The 23,190-nt window shown below is 44.9% G+C and overlaps 1 protein-coding gene across 1 annotated transcript in view; it reads left to right on the top strand.

Annotated features, from left to right (window-relative positions):
- The first annotated feature begins 5,179 nt into the window (after nt 1-5,179).
- LOC136610205 (neuropeptide Y receptor type 2-like) overlaps nt 5,180-23,190 on the top strand; it is a 53,435-nt gene continuing 35,424 nt past the window's right edge. Inside the window, exon 1 of the mRNA XM_066589446.1 lies at nt 5,180-5,361. The gene's annotated coding sequence lies outside the window, so the exon portion shown is untranslated. The remainder of the gene's footprint in view (nt 5,362-23,190) is intronic.

Genomic DNA, 23,190 nt, shown 5'->3' with positions numbered 1-23,190 from the left:
GGATCAGCATAGGATAGGTAATGTATGTACACAGTGACTCCACCAGCAGAATAGTGAGTGCAGCTCTGCAGTATAATACAGGTTGTAACCCAGGAGCAGTACAGGATAAGTAATGTATGTACACAGTGACTATACCAACAGAATGATGAGGCCAGTTCTGCAGTATAATACAGTAATGCGACTAAGGATAAGTAAAATCAGTAATGCAATGTATTTAAAAAGTCACTAGTCCCCACAGGGCGACGTGTTCATCAACTCTGCTGGCAGCATTACAATAAATGTTATTGTACAGTCGGTTTTAGTATCTTTTCATGATGCATTAACAATTAAGCCTTGCCTGCTGATGAATACTAACTATGGCATAATGTTCATTTGCATTTGAAAGTAACAGTAGATTTTTTTGTTCGCCTCCATGGTATAAATGTCACCTTAATAAAATCTAGAATACGCTGATAGTAACGGCGCAATTTTTTTTTTCTGTCGCCTTTGGCTTACTGTCTGACTTAATTTTAATAAATAATTGATATTTAAATGACTGGTTTAGAGCTAAGAATATTTGCTGCTCAAGCATTATCAAAGTCAAGTAATTTCAGTTCTCATGCAGAACTGGTATTAGGATTGACATGCAAATTTCTCTGTCTGTGAAGGTCTTTGAACATCTGCTTGGTGGCGTGAGAATAAGAAATGTATCACTGCGCTCATCATAATTGCGAGGATCTTGTATGTGACCGTGTACAGGATAGCAGTCCATAATCAATAACCTGATAGATCACTGTTTTTGGTAGAAGTGATATTTCTACATAGCAGGTAATTTACTTGTAAGTGTAGTAGAGTAATGGAAAAAACAGAGCCAACAATTAGGACTTGTGTGCTGCTCATTCTGAGTAATGAGCATTTCCAAAATAATAGCAGTGAGGAGTTAAATTGTGGAAGTCATTAATTCTGTGGAATAACAGGGGGTAATTTTGGCCCCGCCTACCTCCCACCCATGCCCTGCCCACCTCCATTGAACTGAATGGCCAACATTGCTATGAATAGGCAGCGTTAACAGCGCTGCCAAAAACGTGGCACAACTTTAGTACCACTTTTTCAACCACATCTGAACTGCACCCAAAAACGCACCAGCCACCGCATCTGAACTGAACATAAAACCACACCCAAAAACCCAATAGAAATAGTGACACCATCCGCCCCCCGACACTGCCTCCACTAGTAATCGTGACATCATCTGCCCCCCGACACTGCCCCCTCTAGTAATAGTGACACCATCCGCCCCCCAACACTACCCCCAGTAGTAATAGTGACACCACCTAACCCCCGACACTGCCCCCAGTTGTAATAGTGACACCATCCGACCCCAACACTGCCCCCAGTTGTAATAGTGACACCATCCGCCCCCCAACACTGCCTCACTAGTAATAGTGACATCATCTGCCCCCGACACTGCCCCCAGTAATAATAGTGACACCACCCACTTACCCTTCAGCTGAGGACAGTCGGCCGGTGGATGCTGCTGTCAGGATTGGCTTCAGCGCGCACTTCCAAGTGAACTGCGCATGCGCAAAGAACCAGATTCACATTTCGGAGAGCCGACAAGCGCTACTGCGCCTGCGCGACAAGAAGACCACCAGAAGAGGAGAATTTGTTGTATCCAGGGATGATAGAATGGTAGGCATGAGGGGGGCACCTGTTCAGTTAAGTATATAACTTCTGTATGGCTCATTTACAAAGCACACAGTATATTAGAAAGTGCTTTGTAATGGCCATACAGAAGGGCATTCATACACTTGTCACAGCCGGACAACCCCTTTAAGGTAGAAGGGCAACAAATATTGAACATGTTGGTTATTTCCTAGTGCATTTCCTTTTAAAATATTGGGGAAAATGGGTCATTTCAGACACTGTGTGTGTAAGTGGCTATAAGTTAGTGTGTAAGTAAGGGGGTGGAAGAGAGTAAGTGAATGTGTACGTGAGGGGGTGTAAGAGAGTGAGTGTGTAGTGGCCCAGAACTAGTGGGGCCCCTCCATAATGTTACATGTCTGTCTCGTGCCATTGTGCTGTTAGTGTCTTAATTGTAGTGTGCATTTGGTATGTGTATTGCATCTCTGCAGCACTGAATGGGTTAATGTTTGGGTTATGACTGGCCAATGTATCTTGTTATGTGTCACCCACAAGAAATGCAGAGAAAAGAAGACTTCAGGCTTCGCTCCTGTGTATCTAGGATGCGTTATTCCCTGAGGAAAAATTGTATAGTGTTGCAAGACAAGGTAGAACTGCCTAAATTACAATTTATTTACAGAACATATGGAGGACAAGATGGAGGCCCAAGATGGCACACAGGCTTTTTCTTACTTCACTACTAAAGAACACGCAAAACTTTCCCGCCAATCAATTTTCACCTTGGCTGTAGGAAAGGTAGGGGGGGACCAGCCAACTCGCCCTCCTTGTGATCAGCCCAGCTTGCCTGCATATGTTGTTTTGCTGCATGTTCCTCCACTTTCTTCCTCTGGCTGCGTGTCATCTTAGGCTCCTCCAGGGAAGTCAGGGTGACATTGCTGCCACCCCAACCAGATCTTCATCCCTCCTGGGGTGCAGTCCTCCATCCCCCCGACCGAAGCCGGAGGGAGGAGGTCCAGGACTCCATGACTGGAGCAAGCCCAGCACCTGTAGCCTTTGCTGGGTATGTTTTCCTCTCACTGGTAACGAAAATCTGGATCTTGCAGAGCTCTCAAACACACACCCTACTTCAGAGCTGCACTCACTATTCTGCTGGTGTAGTCACTGTGTATATACATTACATTACTTATTTTGCTCATCCTTAGTCACATTACTGTATTATACTGCTGAACTGGCCTCACTATTGTGTTGGTACAGTCACTGTGTACATACATTACTTATCTTGTACTGCTCCTGAGTTACATCCTGTATTATACTGCAGAGCTGCACTCACTATTCTGCTGGTGGAGTCACTGTGTACATACATTACTTATGTTGTACTGCTCCTGAGTTACATCCTGTATTATACTGCAGAGCTGCACTCACTATTCTGCTGGTGGAGTCACTGTGTACATACATTACTTATCCTGTACTGCTCCTGAGTTACATTCTGTATTATACTGCAGAGCTGCACTCACTATTCTGCTGGTGGAGTCACTGTGTACATACATTACTTATCCTGTACTGCTCCTGAGTTACATCCTGTATTATACTGCAGAGCTGCACTCACTATTCTGCTGTTGGAGTCACTGTGTACCTACATTACTTTTCTCACTGTAGACACGCTAAAAACGCTAATTGTTGCCCTCATCCACTTCCACCTCAAGTATTGCAACTTGTTGCTGATCGGCCTCCCCTGCACCAGACTCTACCCTCTCCAATCCATCCTGAATGCGGCAGCCAGGCTCATCTTCCTGTCCAGCCGCTACTCGGATGCCTCTGCCCTGTGCCGATCACTGCACTGGCTGCCTGTTAAATACAGAATTCAATTTAAACTCGCTACCTTCATCCACAAAGCCCTCCACAGTGCAGTGTCCCCCTATATTGCCTCTCTCATCTCAATCCTTCACCTAGCCTGGGCTCTCCACTCTGCTAACAAAACTAGACTGTGCGCCCCTTTATTTCGAACTTCTCATTCTCTCCTCCAAGACTTCTCCAGAGCAGCACCGGTCCTCTGGAACGCACTACCAAAGGCTACGTGAGCAATCCAGGACTCGCAGAACTTCAGGCGTGCTCTTCAGGGAGGCATACTGCATTCCCTAAACAACCCCTCTGTACGCCGCCTGATAACATGCTCCCTGACCTATTGACTACCATCCTTGCCAGCCACCATCAACTGCCCTTGCAGTCATACCAATTCTGCTGTCACACGGCTAAATGTCTGGCCATTGTCTATGTGTATAGCATTCCTCACTCTCCACCCCGCCATACCGCGCACATCTCCAGCCCCTTTACCTTCTGTATCACCCCACTATTCGTAGTATGTAAGCTCGTTGGAGCAGGACTCTCACCCCTATTGTATCCGTCAACTGATTACTATGTAATTTTTGTACTTTTGTCTTTCTGTATTCCCCCTGTCTTTGTAAGCGCTGCGGAATGTGTTGGAGCTATACAAATAAAGATTAATATTACTTATCCTGTACTGATCCTAAGTTACATCCTGTATTTTACTCCAGAGCTGCACTCACTATTCTGCTGGTGGGGTCACTGTGTACATATATTACTTATCCTGTACTGATCCTGAGTTACATCCTGTATTATACTCCAGAGCTGTACTCACTATTCTGCTGGTGGGGTCACTGTGTACATACATTACTTATCCTGTACTGCTCCTTAGTTACATCCTATATTATACTCCAGAGCTGCACTCACTATTCTGCTGGTGGGGTCACTGTGTACATACATTACTCATCCTGTACTGACCCTGGGTTACATCTTGTATTATACTCCAGAGCTGCACTCATTCTGCTGGTGGAGTCACTGTGTACATATATTACTTATCATGTACTGATCCTGAGTTACATCCTGTAATACAATCCAGAGCTGCATTCACAATTTTTTTGGTTGTTGGAAATAGTCAGAAAGCTTCTTCTTAAACCCTTACAGCTTAGCTGAGTTCCTATAGTGGAGTGGAATGTTTAGTTTTATATATCAGTATCATGTTTAGTGTTTGGTATAAACATGATCTGTATCAGATTTCAGGTGATTTGAGCTCTTAAAAGCTACATAATTACCAATACAACTGAAGACTTTATACAAGTAACCAGGATTTGCATAATATAAAGTAACCCAAGGATGTAGATTATGACATGAGGTTTTAACAAGGTAGCTGATGGAAATGTGAACCTTTCCCCTCTTTGCCTCCTATCTCTACTATTTTGCACTCTCTCAGTGGAGATGTTGCACTCAGAAGTGAAGTTTTCTTGTCACTCCTTATCCAATCCCTTCCAGGACTCCAATACCTTGTGACTGCTGAGAGGGAAGCAGAATTCTCCGTAAGAATGAGCTGAGCTGACTAAGGAACCCTAAGCTACACCTTACTGTGCTCAGCCTATTGTGCACCTTCCCTCCAGGACCTCATTGCCTATTCTATCATCTTCACACCTGTCATCCACAGCAAATGCAGAGGGGTGACAATGGAAATAAGTATTTAAATGTGTTCCCTAGAGGATACAACCCTTGGCATGGTTTAACAGCATGCAGGCAGCATTCAGAGTCAGTCCACCTCCCTCCCCTCAATTATGCTCTCTTCCTCTAAGCATCTACACATGTATCCGGCTGGTGGTGGATTCTCTGCCTGTTGGACATCTGAAGACAAACTACTCCTTGCTGTGGTCCAAGGATTCAGGGATGTGAATACTACAGGTAACACAGTATATCTTTTTCTACACATATATGCATCTAATTAGGGAGCATAATCTTCTAGATAGTCATTTCTAGGGAATGGAAGCTCTAGTATATACTGATTAATCAGCTTACTGCTGCTCCTATAGGCATTTAATGTATGGAAATCACCTTAATGATGTGACTATAATGCAGCTTAAGGTTTGCCTCTATTAGTAAACTGGTCAGATGTTAGAAAAACTAATATAAACAAAGTAGTGTAAAAGGATAACGCACCAAAAGCTAAGCAACATATTGTATAGATGTAGGGAGCGGAATAGGATGGGACTGTCTGTGCATTTTTATGGATTGAGTCAAGGTACTATAATGTAGTAGGTTTACCTGCAGTCCTATGTAAAGTCACATTGCAACAGCAGGCATTGAGCCAAGTAAAATGCATGAAGTGCACTTGAATTTAAGTTAATATAAGGTAAATGTGAGAATAGTCTATGGGAGGTTGAAATGCACTGACTGATCAGCAAATTGTCCCTAGATGAGAATCTTAAATGCTGGCAACTATGGTTTAGGTGTGAACCAGTCCAGGGAGCTGTAGATTCACGCTAGCCTCTTGTCACATTGACTGATTTCTCCTAAAGTTACACCTAAAATGATGTTTTGGGGATAATGACTAAATCTCATGAGCTAATTTGACTACAGCATGGCTGCTTGTCTATGAAAGGTAGATAGAGGACAGAGAAATCAGATACAAAGATTGGGAGATTAGATATGAAGATGGATGATGAATATGAGAGAGAGAGAGAGAGAGAGAGAGATAACAATGTAGCCAAGTTTAGCATGAGTCAAAGCATCATAACTTTGTGTCACAGTTCATTTGTCCTTTTAGTTGCTTTACAATGTATGTTGTTGCACTAAGATAAGACAATCATGGTTAAATTATCTACACCAGTAGACTGGTAGATATGTAGAGTTATCACAATCTGTTATCTAGGGTTTTCCATAGGACAGAAGGTAAACCTATATTCTCACATACACTAGCCATGCAGCCAAAAAGGGTTACTGCTAGCGATGAGCGAACGTACTCGTTTAGGGCAATTACTCGATCGAGCATCGCTTTTTTCGAGTAACTGCCTAATCGGGCGAAAAGATTCGGGGGGCGACGGGGGTGATCGGGGGGTTGCAGAGGGGAGTGGGGGGGGAGAGAGAGAGAGCTCCCCCCTGTTCCCCACTGCTACCCCCCGCTCCACCACGCCGCCCCCCGAATCTTTTCGTCCGAGTAGGCAGTTACTCGAAAAAAGCGATGCTCGATCGAGTAATTGCTCATCTCTTGTTACTGCACATAAAGATTTACATTTTCAGCTCTGCTACATCTATATTTCTACACATGTATCAGTTTGTGTTTGTCATTTTGCAGAAGCATCGATACATCACCTATCGATAGGATTGCAACATACACTGCATGTTGGACTCTATAGTAGGGTGCTTTCAGACGAGCCGATTCCTGTTTAAACAAGCGAATGACGTCACCACTAGCTCGTTAGCTCTCCTGTAGCCTCTTTGGACAGGTAGTTATATCGTTGGCTTGTTCAAACGAGAATCATTGCGAATCGTTCAGTCTTTCCCATTCGCTGTGTACGTGTATAAGAACCCCTGAACGAGCGTTGTCTAGACCGAACGATTATCGTTCGCTTTCATTCATTTGAATGATTTTTTTTAACAATTGTTCCGTCTCAAACGCACCGTTTAGTAAAGAATGAATGATATGGGCAGCGCAGGACAAAGAATGCAGTCAGGCATGTTAAACAAATCGCTCAGTGCATAGCATCACAAATAGAACTAAATCAGCCTTCACATGTTCTTAATGAATGCCGTTCTAGCCGTAATGTCATTTTTCACTTGTGAGAATCGGCGTTGCAGATTATATCGGTGACTGGCGGTTTCCTTCTACTGTGCTGTTTTTGTGACATCTGACAGCATTAATGTACTTACGGCACTAAATTGTTCTCATCTACTATAATTAAAGTATTGTGATCTCATACAATTCCAGCAAGGCATAAATGCTATGAGATGGGTCCAGGCTATGAGAACATGAGAAGCATACAAGAAACACCATATAACCAAAAATCCACAACACAAAATCGGCTATATGTTAACCCTTTGCAATCCAATTTTGGATCCAGGGTTGCCTAGGGGGCTTTCTCTTTCTGCCATCTGCTGGCTAGAGCCAGTACTGCGGTATAGGACACGCTGGGGAGGCCCCCTGACAACAGAGCGGCCAATAATATACAGTAAGAATACCCTGCCAGACGTCTTCCGACATCGGAGCTGTACAGCCTTCAATCAGAATGTCTTTAGACGTCAGACAGTGGATTGGAAAGGGTTAATAGATGCGCATTATCACTATATGAACACACAGTAAAAGGATGCTGCCACATTTATGTAGGGAAGCGCACGTGGCCATCGCTCCATGCATTCAGGGACACTCGGGACTCCCATTCTCCTGATTGGTGCTAGGCATGACCTGGGAACATATATGATTACACAAAGAATATTTTGCCAAACTCCTCCGTTTGTTATAGAACTAGCATATATACACGTTTCAAGGCTATCCAACGTCTTCCTCAGTATTTACTGGGGGCAGACATAGGCAGGGTGTTGCAAGCTGATGGCATGTCCAATATATACTGTTTTTACAATAAACTGAGAAGTTTGGAAAAATTTGCTTTGTGTAATCCTATATGATCCCAGGTCACACTTCACACCCAATTTTCAAATCTTTCTGGTATTTGTTATCTCTACATCCACCAGGAAGATGTGACGGTGATTGGGGTTGGCTGCACCTGACATTAAAAAATGACTCCTCTTTACTTAAAGGATCTAGTCCATATACCCCTACGATGAACATAGTCCTAACACGCTCTTTTTCAAATTTCGCTTGCTCCACCTCCTTCTATTCTGTCCGGCTGAGTGGTGGAGGTACCAGCAGTCAGATCACCACCGATCCGATACTGCTCACCTATCCTTTTCGGTAGGTGATACTTTCCTTTGGTGGAACAACCCCTTTAAATATATTACTCTGATACACAGGAGGAGGAGTACTGTAGTGTACGGCACTTAGACCACCAACCCACTCATTGTATTAGCTTATGGGAAGAAGCCCTTCAATAGGCCTCTAGGCAGCTAGTCTTTCTGAACCCTGTTCATGCTGAATCTGAGCTGGTGCACTCATAGCTCCCACTGTACAAGCAATGGTTCCCATCATCACTCCTTGTCTAACAGTGATAAATCCTATGACTCTGGCACTCTTTGTGGTCACTGCCGCACTGCAACCAAATTCCCCCTTCCTCCTTTTAATATGCTCTCCTATTGGTCCCTGTCTATGCAGCAATGCTATGGTGCCACACTTAATATTATTACACCACTCTCTACATCAGTATTGAGCCCTGAGTGGACTCGCATTGATGCTGGACTCCTTCTCCTGCAGACTAGCACCCAAGACAATGACTGAGTCTGGCAGTGCGGCAGTGAAAAGATGCCATCGGGCCAGAAGGGGCCATTGCATGGTGCCCTCTGCAGCCTTGAGAGTTGGCTGTTATGGCATTAGAAACATTGTGCCTCAGCATCTGTACATGGAGCTCAGGTACATCCATAAAACCATATGGGGAGTACATGAGAGACAGTGAGACCTGCTGTGAGATTGGGCCAAGTTCTGAGCCAAGAAGTACTTAAGTGGGTTGTTGAAGAGATGAAAAGAGGGACTTCGGAGGAGTAGAGCCACCTTGTAAGGACAATGTATGTGCGAAAGTGAGCCAGGAGGAGCTGGAAGCCAGAGAGGCTGTTACAAGGGAGTCAGTGGTGGCATCCTGGAGCAATGTTCTATCCCAACAAGATCGGCTTCAGATTAGGACTGGTAGCGCCAAAGCTTGGATAATACTTGGAGAGTCTCAGGCTCAGAAAGAGTGCGTCGTAAGTGGAGGAAACGAGAATGTGCCTGCAGGTCACTGCACCAGTGGGACTGATACGGGATCTGCATCTGTAAATACCCTCTTCCTACAAATAGGGAAGGAAGCAAGAGGTACCAGGAGTCAAGTGCTGTAGATAGAGAATTACTGTCAAGCTGAATTGTGTGCTGCATTCACAAGCTAACGTGGTGTCTGCAAGAGGTACCGTATATACCGGCGTATAAGACGACTTTTGAACCCTGAAAAATCTGCTCTGAAGTCGGGGGTCGTCTTATACGCCGGTAATACAAAAAAAAAGTGTCAAAAAAAAAAATCAGTACTCACCTCCCCCGACGGTCTGTCGCGCTCCGGCAGGCTATCGCTCCCATCTGGTCCCGGCAGAACATTGCTTTCTGAATGCGGGGCTTGAAATCCCCGCCTCCAGAAAGCTAATACACACGCCGTCAGCCAGTTACAGCCATTCAATGACATCATTGAATGGCTGTGATTGGCTGAAGGCGCACGTGTGTTTTAGCCAATCACAGCCATTCAATGATGTCATTGAATGGCTGTAACTGGCTGACGGCGTGTGTATTAGCTTTCTGGAGGCGGGGATTTCAAGCCCCGCATTCAGAAAGCAATGTTCTGCCGGGACCAGATGGGAGCGATAGCCTGCCGGAGCGCGACAGACCACCGGGGGAGGTGAGTACTGATTTTTTTTTTTTTGACACTGTATTACCGGCGTATAAGGTGAAAGTTGGGGGGTCGTCTTATACGCCGGTATATACAGTAGTAATTCTGTGATGGACTGTGTAAACTCTTTTTTTCCCCGCATTGTATCACATCACTCATGTGTATGACCCTATTCAAAAGAATGGCGCTCATATTCGTGTGAGATTGGCGCATCTTTCAACGCACAAATCTTGGGTATGAAAACAGCCTATATGCTACATGTACACTGCTGAGGTTGGTCTGGGTGATCCTGGAAACCTGTAATGACTTAGTGGTCAGAGAACCCCCTGAAGGTGCCTGGGCAATGTGATATCTATAAGTGGGTGGTGCCACTGAGAGAGCAATGCTTAGGTGGGGCATGCTATGGTAACCCTCTCTTTGATCCATAGTGGCACAGAAAGTATGAGCAAGAACCATCAGCCATCTGGGGTGCGACATGATCCTTGAAGGGGTCCACTTCTAGCTATTTTTCTGCAGCAAGCAGACAGCTCCATACATTGTGCAGTGGCTGAGGTTGGTAGAGCAGGCCGAGCCCCATTCACTTCAATAGGAATCAACTGGCAGTACCAACCCCAACCACTGCGCAATGTATGGAGCTATCTGCTTCTTGCAGTAAAACGGCTAGAAGTGGGACAACCCTTTTAAGATTTTTAAAGAAACTGTGCAAGTCTTTTTTAAGTGTACTCATACACTGCTGTCTAAGGGTGCCTACCCACTACAGTTTTTTTTCACTGCGAAATTCGCAGCGTTTTTTTTTTTCTGCAGAGGTCTATGGGACTTGTAATGTTAAAATCGCGATCGCGCAAAATCGCAATTTTCACGGTAAATTGTGATTTTAATAGCACGATATCCCGCTCGCTCATGTGAAATTAGCCTAAGAAATCTGCCAAGAGTGACGGAAACTGCGAAGCTGTATACCTCCTTTAGAGATAGCAATCATTTTGCCTGAGAACCACCTAAAGTGACAATAACCGCTAAAAGGGTTTTGCCTCTATGTGTATAAGCACACAGACGATGTTGGTCTGGGTGATTCTCAAAATAGAGGTGCTTAGGCAATATATAGAAGTAGGCGATGCCACTCAGAGAACAACACATAGGTGGGACAAGCTATGATAGGGACTATGCTCCCCTGAATCCATAGTGGCATGGAAGGTATGTTCAAAAGCCAGCCGCCATCTTGTGTGTGAGCTGACCCTCAAAAGGGGTGTCTGAGTTGTATTTTTTCAGTAAAACCCTGTTCCTCATGCTGTAACATAACTAACCAGCGTATACTCACTCCTATGTTTGACAGGCTGCCGTCCCGTCTGGTTTATGGGTTACTACAGGCACTGCAGCCAATGACAGAGCTCAGCGATTGAGCCCGTAGCTCTGTCATTGGCTGCAGCACTTGTGACATTCCGTAAACAGACTGAGACAACCTGTAAAGTTGTGTCAGAGGGGAGATCTGGAGAAGTAGCTCCGGACATAGCAGGAAGCTGAAACTATACCATTTAGTTATACAGTATGGGGAACAGGGTTTTACTGAAAAAAATACAATTTGGACAACCCCTTCAAGCCTCTTAAAGAGACTGTACAGGTGTTCTAATCTACTGTCTAAGGCCTCATTCACACAGGAGTATTTGTACTATACATTAAGCGAGACAACTTCACGTCTTCATCGTGGGAAACGGGCAACAGTCAAGTAGGGGGCTGCCTGACAGGATGAAGTACGGTGGCCGCTACGGTAGCCGTGAAGGCCTGTCAGGAACCTTGAATATGGCTGGCTAACGAGGCTCTGATGAAGGCCGGGCAGCAGTGGTTCCTTGCTTGCTGAAGGCGGATACACCTCCTAGTCGATGCAAACAGCAACAGCATGCAACAGTGAAGGGCCTAGTAGCAATACACTTGTGAAATGGGCCTCATTACTGCACTTGTCCCAAGGCAATGAAGTATCCAGGGACTCCCGATCAAAAAACAATGGCTAGCACTTCAAGCACCAGAGTTAGAGCCCCTGACAACCCGAGCTCCCGTTGCCAACCAGCACCTCACAGTGCAAGCATGAAGGAAAGAGCGAAAAGCCCAATTCGGGACAGCCCTTTCTGAATGAAGGTTGATCCCCAGGACCCCAAAAACTGACCTGCATTCAGTCACCCGCTTTGCCACATGGAATGTCCTTACTTTGCCACATGGAGTGCTTCCAGGTGGCACTCATCAACGAACTGGCTAGATATAACATCACTGTAGCCGGCATCACCAAAGCTCATCTACTGCATCATGACCAGCGCAAGGTTAATGGCGCCACCATATTACACTCAGGGAGTGGCACTGATCCTTCGTCCTCCCATAAATCAGTCCATGGAAATATGGCATCCGATCTTTCTGCGTCTCCTTAACGCCAGGTTTGTTCATCGTCACGGTCACATGTCCATGATTGTGGCATATGCACCAACTGAAGAACACGGCATTCGACTTGGTCGATAGAGAAGCCTTCTGGAAGGCCTTGCGTGGCATTGGCGTTTCCACATCCTTCTAAACCTACTAAAAGACATGCATCAAGGCACATCCGCCAAAGTCCGTATCAACAGTTCAACTTCTGCTAGTTTTGAGACCTCGTCTGGTGTTCAACAAGGCTGAGTCTTGGCTCCCGCACTCTTCTGCAGGGCCATGGACTGGATTCTTCAGCGTATTGTCCATTGTCAGAAGCTGTCCTGGCCCACGGTGCTCTAACCACAGCAATTGCTAGGAAAATCAAGAGACGACCCCTTGCTGGATGGCGGAGGCCTCCTGCTCGTCCGCGGCGTTTGTGGCTGCAACAGATAGGCAACAGTACCTCCTTCGACATCAATACTGAATGGAACGATGCTCTCGGTCGGGGTCATTCTAGATCGGCGCTACAGACCCTCGTCGTTCAAGCGAGATAACTAACTATTATGTGAGTATTTTTTTACACATATAATACACAGTGCTGAACAATTGATTTGCATGGGGGTTTTCAGAACTGTGGTTTTTCACGTGCGTGCAAAAAATCACAGCATGTCTTATTTTGATCCGTATTACAGACTGAAATAGGACATTGAAGTCAATGGGAGTGGATAAATGCACTGCATCTTTTTGAATTTATTCAATGGGACATTCATGCATTCATGTAAATGAGCCCTGAGAGATTTCTCAAGCGTGATGGAAACTACCAAGCTGTACACTACTTTTGGAGATTGTAACCATTGTGCCTGTGCACCACTTAAAGTGACAGTAACCTCTAAGGCCTCAGTCAGACGACCGTTTTTTGCCGCGATTTGCAGATGCGCATGCGATCTGCGCATATATAGAACCATTGCTTCACAATGGGATCGGTCACATGTCCGCTTTTTATGCGGATGTCCGATAAATTATAGGACACAACGAATCACAGATCGCGCCTATCTGCGTTCTGCGATTCCTTGTGTTCTATATATGCGCTCAATGGGGCCGGCGGCAGCAGCGCCGACACCATTGAGAACATAAACTATAAAGATCATTCTCTTCTGCCACAGCTGTAACAGCTGTGGCAGAGAAGAACGATGTTCGCCCATTGAATTCAATGGAGCCGGCAATACAGCCGGCTCCATTGAAAGCAATGGGCTGCCGGCGAGCGCGGCATGAATTTTCGGGAAGGGCTTAAAAATATAAGCTCTTCCCTGAAAAACATCCAAAAGTGTGTAAAAAAAAAAAAAAATATATATATATATATATATATACTCACCTTGTCCCTGCAGCCGGAGTTCAGCCGCTGCCGGCCGGTAGTTCTCCTGAACTGCTCTGTGTAGTATTCAGCAGGCGGGGATTTTAAGGACCAATCAGGGGCAGCTCTCAACTATTGAATGACAGCTGATAGCTACCCCTGATTGGTCCCTGCGCTCAGCCAATCAGAGGCAGCACTCACTCACCCATTCATGAATGGGTGAGTGAGAGCTGCCTCTGATTGGTGAGGGCTGTGACCAATCAGAGTCAGCCCATTAAAATCCCCGCCTGCTGAATACTACACAGAGCAGTTCAGGAGAACTGCCGGCCGGCCGCGGCTGAACTCCAGCTGCAGGGACAGGGTGAGTATATTTTTTAAAATATTTTTACACATTTTTGGATGATTTTCAGGGAAGGGCTTATATTTTTAAGCCCTTCCCAAAAATTCATGCCGCGCTCGCTGGCAGCTCATTGCTTTCAATGGAGCCGGCTGTATTGCCGGCTCCATTGAATTTCAATGGGCGGACAGCGCTCCTTTGATTGGGCCCGTTTCGCCGAAAACGCTGCTAGCTGCAGATTTTTCGGCGAATCGTCGGCCTGCTCACGCGATTTGCGGATGCGCATCCGTCATGCGATCCGCAAATCGCGGAAAAAAACGGTCGTCTGACCGAGGCCTAAGATTGTTGTATCTTCTCTTGGGTAAAAAAATAATGTCTGCAACCTTTCTGCAGCGCATATTACCTTTTTCAATTCTGCACTAGCTGTCATTTGTGTTGGTTGCTATATTGGTATATTCAAGCAAACTACTGATTGCCAATTTTACGGCAAAACTTCGTTACTACATAATGATATGTGATATGAGCATTTGAGAACATTGGGGGATGAGTATCAGCGCATCACCTAGACATGATGGAACAATGGGGCTTATAACAATTGCAGACAATGACATTATGAGCACCACATCTACATACCAACTGGCATATGATATGTGATGTTTTATGGTTTGCATGTTGCCTCCCCAATGGTAATTTCTGAGGAGAGCAGATATGGAGGTCATTTTCCATGACTCCTATGTTGTATAATCACATTGTGCTCTACTGTATACATCATTTAGGATGATTCAATAAATATCTGTAATGCCATTGTTACAGGAAGAAACTGGTAAATTCAATTTGTTAACTTTAGAGAAGTTGATTTGCATGAGATGGGTTATTTTTCTTGGTTCGATAATCAGCGTTTTTCTATTACGCATCGGAAAAGAGATTTTAGTGGAGCATAAAATGGTAGCCCCCGAGGGCAGGAATAGATGAGAGCTGGATTTACATTCTCCGCTGGAGTGTAGGAAATTTTATAGAGAGATTTGTTTGGCTGTGGCAGGTGATATGCAGCGGCGGGGGTCATGCTGGTGGCAGTTATGCAAAATAGGATCGTTCTTATTAGTAACTTTAAAATGTATTTACGATTTTGCGCCCGAATTACTGAAGTATTTAAAGCTAAAGCTTTCTTATCCGGATAACAATACTCAACTAAAGTGAAACAGTAAGATATATTATGAATTAGGGCTCAAATGAAACAGGTGGTCGGATGGGTCCGCTTGGTGGTTGTTTGTCACAGTGTAAGGGGGTTCCCCTGGTGGTGAGTACCATCCCATTAGGGAATTGGGTCTTATCTCAGGGCTCAATGGTAGACACTTAGGCTTGCCCACTTGCTCTCAAGCTGGAGAGCCTTCTCGCTTGTACCATACACCATACCCATGGGTATGGAAATATTGTCAGTCACAGGCCTGTAGTAATTTTGCCATGGGCTTTTGTCTGTACAGATGAACATCATAGACCATAGCTACCAGTATGGCAAAGGACTGGTGCTCTCTAGTATGGGGCTGGAACGAGGGGTCTGTAGGCAGAAGCCTCGCATGACAGCTGGAATTGGGTAGCCGGTGGAGTTACGAAAGATTAGGGTTAATAATAGGGGTGGGAGAGAGTTAGTGGGAGTGGACTAAGAGAGTGATTGGGCAGTGAGGAAAGGGGGTGAATTATGTTATAAAAGGGGGGGCTGTTGAGTGGGAAAACCATCTTGGGGATAGAGAATGAAGAGTAAGAGGAACTTACAGTTTTGATCTTAGGTGTCCAGGGACAGTGATGGAGGAGATTGAGGTGGTGCTGGCTGAGCTCCGGGTGGCAGCCAGCGTGCATGGAGCTGATTGGTTACAGGTTCTTGTGTTTGGGGCACTTGGTTGCATTCCAGGACCATCAGGAGTATCAGGTGAACGAGAAAGATGGGGGCAGCCCACGATGCTTATTGAGGAGCAAGGTTCACCAGAGGCTCGGCCACTGAGGATTCCCTTTGGGGACCCTCTGGGCAGCTTTTCTCTCCCTACCACTGGGGGCAGGGGAGCACGGCTCAGGAGACGTCTGTGTCAGCATCTGAATGGACGGCTGCTAGGTTTTCAAAGGGAAGTGGTAGTCATTTGGCAGTTGGGGATTAGGGGCATGAGGTGGTGTCAGGTACTGCAAGAAGTAAACCATTTTGTAGGGGTGGATAGAACTCCTGACACATTAGTGTTACATGTCGGAGGGAATGACCTTGTGAGCTGCCCAGCTCAAGAGCTTTGGAGAGATATACAGTATTACTTTTTGCGCCTTCGGACCCTTTATCCTACTGTGGTGATCATATGGTCAGACATCATTTCGTGGAAGTGTTGGCAGATGGTTCGTTCCATGGAAGGTATTAATAGGGCTTGATTGAAGTAGAACGGCATATTTCGGGTTTTGTTTTGCGGAATGGGGGGAGTTAGTATAAGCCATGTTCATTTGGAAAAGGGGTCGGGGATTTTTGGTTAGCAGAGGGGGTGCACTTAAATGATTTATGGATAGACATGTGAGCTCTGGCAGTACAAGAAGGAATTCAGAGGGCAATGCTTTTGGTGGGGGCTGCGCAGGCTTAGGTGGTAAGCCGTATTGGCTGTGGCGGATGGGGGGGTCCTTGGAGTCAGTTTTTCAATTGGTTGGAGGGGAGCTTGATGGGCATGAATTAGCTAGTATACTCCCTCCTTTGTGACATTTGGTGGTTGGTGTCTGGTGCTGTGGGACTTGGCTAATGGAGGCGGTGGCACGGTAAATCCCTACCGGCCTTGATCTACATGTATTAGCCACCCAGAGGTGGCTTGTGGGGCCCCAAGTCGGTCAGTAGAGTTGGAGGGCAGGTTCTTTTATTATGAATATGTTAAGACCCAGATTTTGTGGCTCCAAGGACTCCCCCTCGTTATTTTGTGTTTTATTGCAGGATAGTTTTTCATGTTAAGTATGTTAATAAAATCGCTGCTGTGGCCAATTTATCCAAAATAAATATGAGTTTATCGTTATTAAATAGATGAGGTGCTGGCTGCAGCAGAGGCTACTCTAACCTCCCTGGGTCATGCTCATAACTTTATTGTCATCCGGAACTTTAGAAATCAGCACCACCTTTTTAGGTTGAAGGCGATAGTAACAGCTCATGACGGCAGCACACAACCTCACAGAAGGGGACCGTTATAGTTTCTTGTTAACCATAACTTCGCAGCTAAGTATTAAAATCCCTTCACGGCGCACAGCAAGCTGGATTATATTTTCTTCAGGCCACTAAGCTGTCCTATGTTCTCTCTTTTCTTGTTGTGTCACATCAGAAAGCTTGCTTAAGTGGTCTATTACATATCACCTCTAAGGCCACATGTGAAATGTTGTCTAATACTTGTCTTTACCATTAGACAGGTATTAGACAGGTAATAGGCTCCTATGCGATTGTGCTGCTGCCTTCAGAAACATGGCTGCCACCTAAAGTGCAAAAAAATAAAACACAATTGGGTACACACTTGACCCTCTTAACCATATGTAAAGAAGAGCCATGGGCAGAGGTTCAATGATGTCACACATAGTTCCCAGATGCTCTTTCAATTCCTGTATGTCATTGATATTCTCCCCCAAAATTCATACTTGTAGAGAAAAATACCTCCGAACTTAGAGTATGCTGTTGGATTCCTTATATATAAAATCAAAAACACATGGAGTTACAATAAGGCCCTATGTACGGGTTATTCCTTAGCTTGACTCTAAAGCCCCATTTACACGCAGCGATTATCACTCAAAATTTGCTCAAACGATGTCTTTTGAGCGATAATCAATACGTGTAAATGCTACCATCATTTGCTTTCCATTCGAATGATGATTTTTAGCTGGAGAGCTAATAGCCGGCTGTGATTCTGGGAGCGCTGATAACATTGTATTCAGCTACAGTCCCGCAGCAGAATAAAGGGGCTGCATGCAGATAACAGACCTCCTGCTGTTCTCCGCATATAGCTCAGGGAGGCTCATTTACATGCAAATGAATGTAATAAGCTGCTAATGGGCATTAGTGCCCATTAGCAGCTTATGCAAAATGATTGCTCAAACTGTCAATCATCCTATCTTTTGAACAAATTTTGAGCGATTATCTTTGCGTGTAAATAGGGCTTTAATATGATGTGATATCACAGTCTGCCAAGTTATCAGTATGGTTTATTTATACTTTCAGTTACTTTACAATGGGTGTTGTTGTGTTAAGATAAGAGAATAATAGCTTTTTAATGGGTTAAGATAAGATAACTTTCTGCTGTGATATCAGAATGAAGGTAAAATGTATCCCATCTGTACGTTTATAGCATACATTTGTTGATAATCCTCCACTTCTCCTGCTGTCTCCAGCTCCACCACTGGTACCCCCAGGACTTTGGGGTCCCATATCCTTTAGTCTCAGAAGTGATGTCCCACCCAGCTTGACTGAAGACGAGGTTCTCCCCAAAATGTGTATGCTATCCTGGTTTTTCAATATACATAAGAAAAGAGAAGTTGGATAATGCCTCCTACTACTCTACCATCTTTTTTGGAGAGCTGCACCTATCCCCCAGTTTTTTCTTTCTATAGCTTTTCACACTATTAAGCAATAGGGGCACAAAGAGGACACTTTTACCTTATGGGTACAATATTTCCAAGTGGAAGTCCAAAGGGGGTACTATTAGCTTATGTGGGTACAAAGGAGGCACTATTACTTTGTTGGGGACACAAAGGGAGTACTATATTTGTTGTAAACTAAGTAGACATAATTACTTTAAGGGGGAACAATGATTAAATTTTAACTGTGTAGAAGCAGAGAGGGGGCATAAAGAGGGTATTATTACTGTATAGAGAAAACTAAGGTAGCAGCACAATGGAAAATCTTCAGGTGCCCCCTTAATTTTAGTGCTCATGACAAAGATATGGACTGGTTTAAAGGAGATGTCCCGAGGCAGCAAGTGGGTCTATACACTTCTGTATGGCCATAATAATGCACTTTGTAATATACATTGTGCATTAATTATGAGCCATACAGAAGTTATAAAAAGTTTTTTACTTACCTGCTCCGTTGCTAGCGTCCTCGTTCCCATGGAGCCGACTAATTTTTGGCCTCCGATGGCCAAATTAGCCGCGCTTGCGCAGTCCGGGTCTTCAGCAGTCTTCTATGGAGCCGCTCGTGCCAGAGAGCGGCTCCGTGTAGCTCCGCCCCGTCACGTGCCGATTCCAGCCAATCAGGAGGCTGGAATCGGCAGTGGACCGCACAGAAGAGCTGCGGTCCACGGAGGCAGAGGATCCCGGCGGCCATCTTCAGAAGGTGAGTATGAAGACGCCGGACCGCCGGGATTCAGGTAAGCGCTGTGCGGGTGGTTTTTTTAACCCCTGCATCGGGGTTGTCTCGCGCCGAACGGGGGGGGGGGGGGGGTTTAAAAAAAAAAAAACCCGTTTCGGCGCGGGACATCTCCTTTAATTATAGAGTAAGAAGTGTAGAAAGAGGCAGCATCCGCGGCAAAGATTTAAAAGGACACTTTAATCCAATATGGTCCGTATAAAGCAGATCGCAGCAGCAACGTTTCAATCCTCGCAAGGATCTTTGTCAAGCCATAGATCAGGGTGTAACTCTCAAGACATTTCCCCTCTATGTCTCAGAAAGTAGAGCCACTCAAGAAAAAATTGCTCCTGTCCTGGTGAATCTTCTGCAGTCCTAGTATTTTGCAATCAGCTGATTGCCTTGAGTCCTGCATTCTCAAAGGAGATGTGCATCTTGGCACTACCCCTTTAAAGAAATCTTATGAAATGTATGAGTTTGCAATCAAGTGACCAAAATGATTCTCATAGCTTAAAGGGGTTGTCCCGCGCCGAAACGTTTTTTGTTTTTTTTCAATAGCCCCCCCGTTCGGCGCGAGACAAACCCGATGCAGGGGTTAAAAAAGAAAACCGGATAGTGCTTACCTGAATCCCCGCGCTCCGGTGACTTCTTACTTACCTGGTGAAGATGGCCGCCGGGATCTTCACCCTCGGTGGACCGCAGGTCTTCTGTGCAGTCCATTGCCGATTCCAGCCTCCTGATTGGCTGGAATCGGCACGTGACGGGGCGGAGCTAAGAGGAGCCGCTCTCCGGCACGAGCGGCCCCATTCAGAAAAGAAGACCGGACTGCGCAAGCGCGTCTAATCCGGCGATTAGATGCTGAAAATTAGACGGCACCATGGAGACGAGGACGCCAGCAACGGAACAGGTAAGTGAAAAACTTCTGTATGGCTCATAATTAATGCACAATGTACATTACAAAGTGCATTCATATGGCCATACAGAAGTGTATACCCCCACTTGCTTTCGCGGGACAACCCCTTTAAGGACTACAGCACCAACACGTTTTTACACTGCTCAGCACTTGGAACCTCTGTTCACACAATTACAAATTAAAGGCCCCGGCTATTGGACACTCATTTTATCCATTCGTGTCCTATTCAGGTACATTTATTAGGGATTCTCCTTGAAGTCCTAGACTGAGATATACTGTCACTTGTATTTTCCTGCGGGCTGAGCAGCCAGTGGTCTTGTTCCAACAGCTCTATACCATGTACATTGACATTTTCTGGTTTTTCGATGGTGATATTATCAGATGTCATAGACCATTTCAATTGAAGAGAGTTTTTGTATGAAAAAATAGACAACTCTATGAATACTGATGACGAAATCCGTCTTCTGGCCAGCTTGAAGCGTTAATGCTTAGGAAAGATAATCTATAGACTGAATTGATGGCTCCCCAGCAGCTGCAGAAAACTAATTATATACAACGGAAGCAGCGTTATTTGTCAGGGGGTCTTGTTCTAACCACTTTACACACTTGTCACATGTCTCACATAATGAAATCCCAACATGTCGATCGATGTCCCCTTTGTTGATTCCTTACTCATTACATTTCCAAACACAATGATGGTAGATGAGTAAGGTTATTCTCTTTAGCATATTGACAGTTTACATACTGTTTGTCAAAGACAATCAAGCATCTAGAAGGGGTTGTCGTTTTGCTGCAAAACTCAACACGCAGTTAGGCTCCTTTTCCATGGAAGAATAAATCATTCACAGTTCAGTCGTTGGTCGTGTTTTATACTGAATGATTATCATTCAAATTCACATGATCCAGCAAATTTCCTAAATGCTAAAGGTTTTGTGTAAAAGGGCCTTCACATCTCGGGCATTTATGGAAATTATTAGAGTTGTGATGTGATTAGATGAATGGTTCTATCACCTGAGGCCCTAAAAGTGGTTCCATCCTTGGCCTATAAAAAGAAGGAAGCTCCTTGTGTGCAGTGGACCTCTTTTTCCAGCTTGTTGACCACTAGATGCCTCTACAAGGCTATCAAGAGTTAAGGCTAAGAGTTTGAGAGGGGCGCATTATTGGAATGCGAGAAGCTGGATGGTCGTATAGACAAATTGCCCGCCACCTGGGCCATTTTGACTAAACTGTTAGGTGTTGGGATGTGTAAGGGAATACACACAAGGAAACTGGGCTCAGGATGGCCTTGACAGACCACCAGCAGAGAGGATCATCTGATCATCAGACAAGCCCGAGCAACTTCAACTGTTTCAATGTCCACCATTCAGAGACACCAGTGGCACCATCGAAGTTGGCTGGCAGCTTGACTCTTTTCAGATGGCTCTGTGCACATGTTATTCCATTCATCTCTATAGCAGATTATGCACACAGAGCTGTATAAAAAGAGTCAAGCTGTGCGTGTGAGCCAAATTCATGAGGAACAGAGCATGGAACGAGGCACCCGGTGAGTATGAAACACAGCTTCCTGGACTCCTCATTCCTCATCTATGAGCCCCAAACCATAATTTATAGGGCTGAAAGTTGATAACAGGTTTCGTTTAACCAAAATGATCCACTGGAGAAACAAGATGGAGAGTGCTAAATATTACATCTACACTGAAAGGTAACTTTATTAGAGATCCCATCTAGTAGTATGTTGGACCTCCTTTGGTCATCAAAACTGCAGCAAATCATTGAGGCATAGATTCTACTTAGGTGTTGACATAGTTCTGCAGGAATATTGGCCCATGTGAACAGGAAGCTTCTAGTAATGCCACGAACTAGATGGAGGTATTGACCTGTTCTGACCAGCTAACAGGAATGGTTCATTTATTCATCTGACCAGGCAATGATTTTCATTGCTCGGTGATACCTTTTTGCGCTGTTTTGCCCGCTTCAGTCTTGTTTTCTTAGACAACAATGGTGCTGGAACTGGTGCACGGAATGTCATAACAAACTTTCATAAATCACAAAGATCAGTAATACATATCAACTATAATATAAGTGATCTTACCACCGAACATATTGACCCAGCAATGGCGGTTTTCCTCACATAGTCCGAAAGTAATTCAAGTATTGTCCAATAACGTGTCCGCAACTGACAGATGCATACTTCTATAACAATGGTTCACTAAGTCATCCCAGGAAGATATTTGTCCAGCCATTGTTTGACTTCCATTGAAGGAGAACTCACCACCTCCCGTGGTAACCTGTTCCACTCATTGATCACCCTCACTGTCAGAAAGTTGTTCTAATATCTAATTTGTGTCTGCTCCCTTTCAGTTTCATCCCATTGCTTCTAGTCTTGCCTTGTGCAAATGAGAATAGGGCTGATCCCTCTGCACTGTGACAGCCCTTCAGATATTTGAAGACAGCTATTAAGTCTCCTCTCAGCCTTCTTTTTTGCAAGCTAAACATTCCCGGATCCTTTAACCGTTCCTCATAGGACATGATTTGCAGACCACTCACCATCTTGGTAACTCTTCTCTGAACTTGCTCCAGTTTGTCTATGTCTTTTTTTTAAGTGGGGTGCCCAGAATTGGACACCGTATTCCAGATGAGGTCTGACTAAGGAAGAGTAGAGGGGGATAATTACCTCACATGATCTAGACTCTATGCTTCTCTTAATGCATCCCAGAATTGTGTTGGCCTTTTTGGCTGCTGCATCACATTGTTGACTCCTGTTCAGTCTATGATCTATTAGTATACCCAAGTCTTTTTCACATGTGCTGCTTAGCCTAATTCCTCCCATTCTGTATGTGCTTTTTCCTTTTTCTTGCCCATATGTAGGACTTTGCATTTCTCCTTGTTAAATACCATTCT

Source organism: Eleutherodactylus coqui, chromosome 2 (assembly GCF_035609145.1).
Source record: "Eleutherodactylus coqui strain aEleCoq1 chromosome 2, aEleCoq1.hap1, whole genome shotgun sequence".
In the NCBI taxonomy this organism is placed as follows: Eukaryota; Metazoa; Chordata; class Amphibia; order Anura; family Eleutherodactylidae; genus Eleutherodactylus; species Eleutherodactylus coqui.
This window is presented reverse-complemented; position numbering and strand designations above follow the sequence as displayed.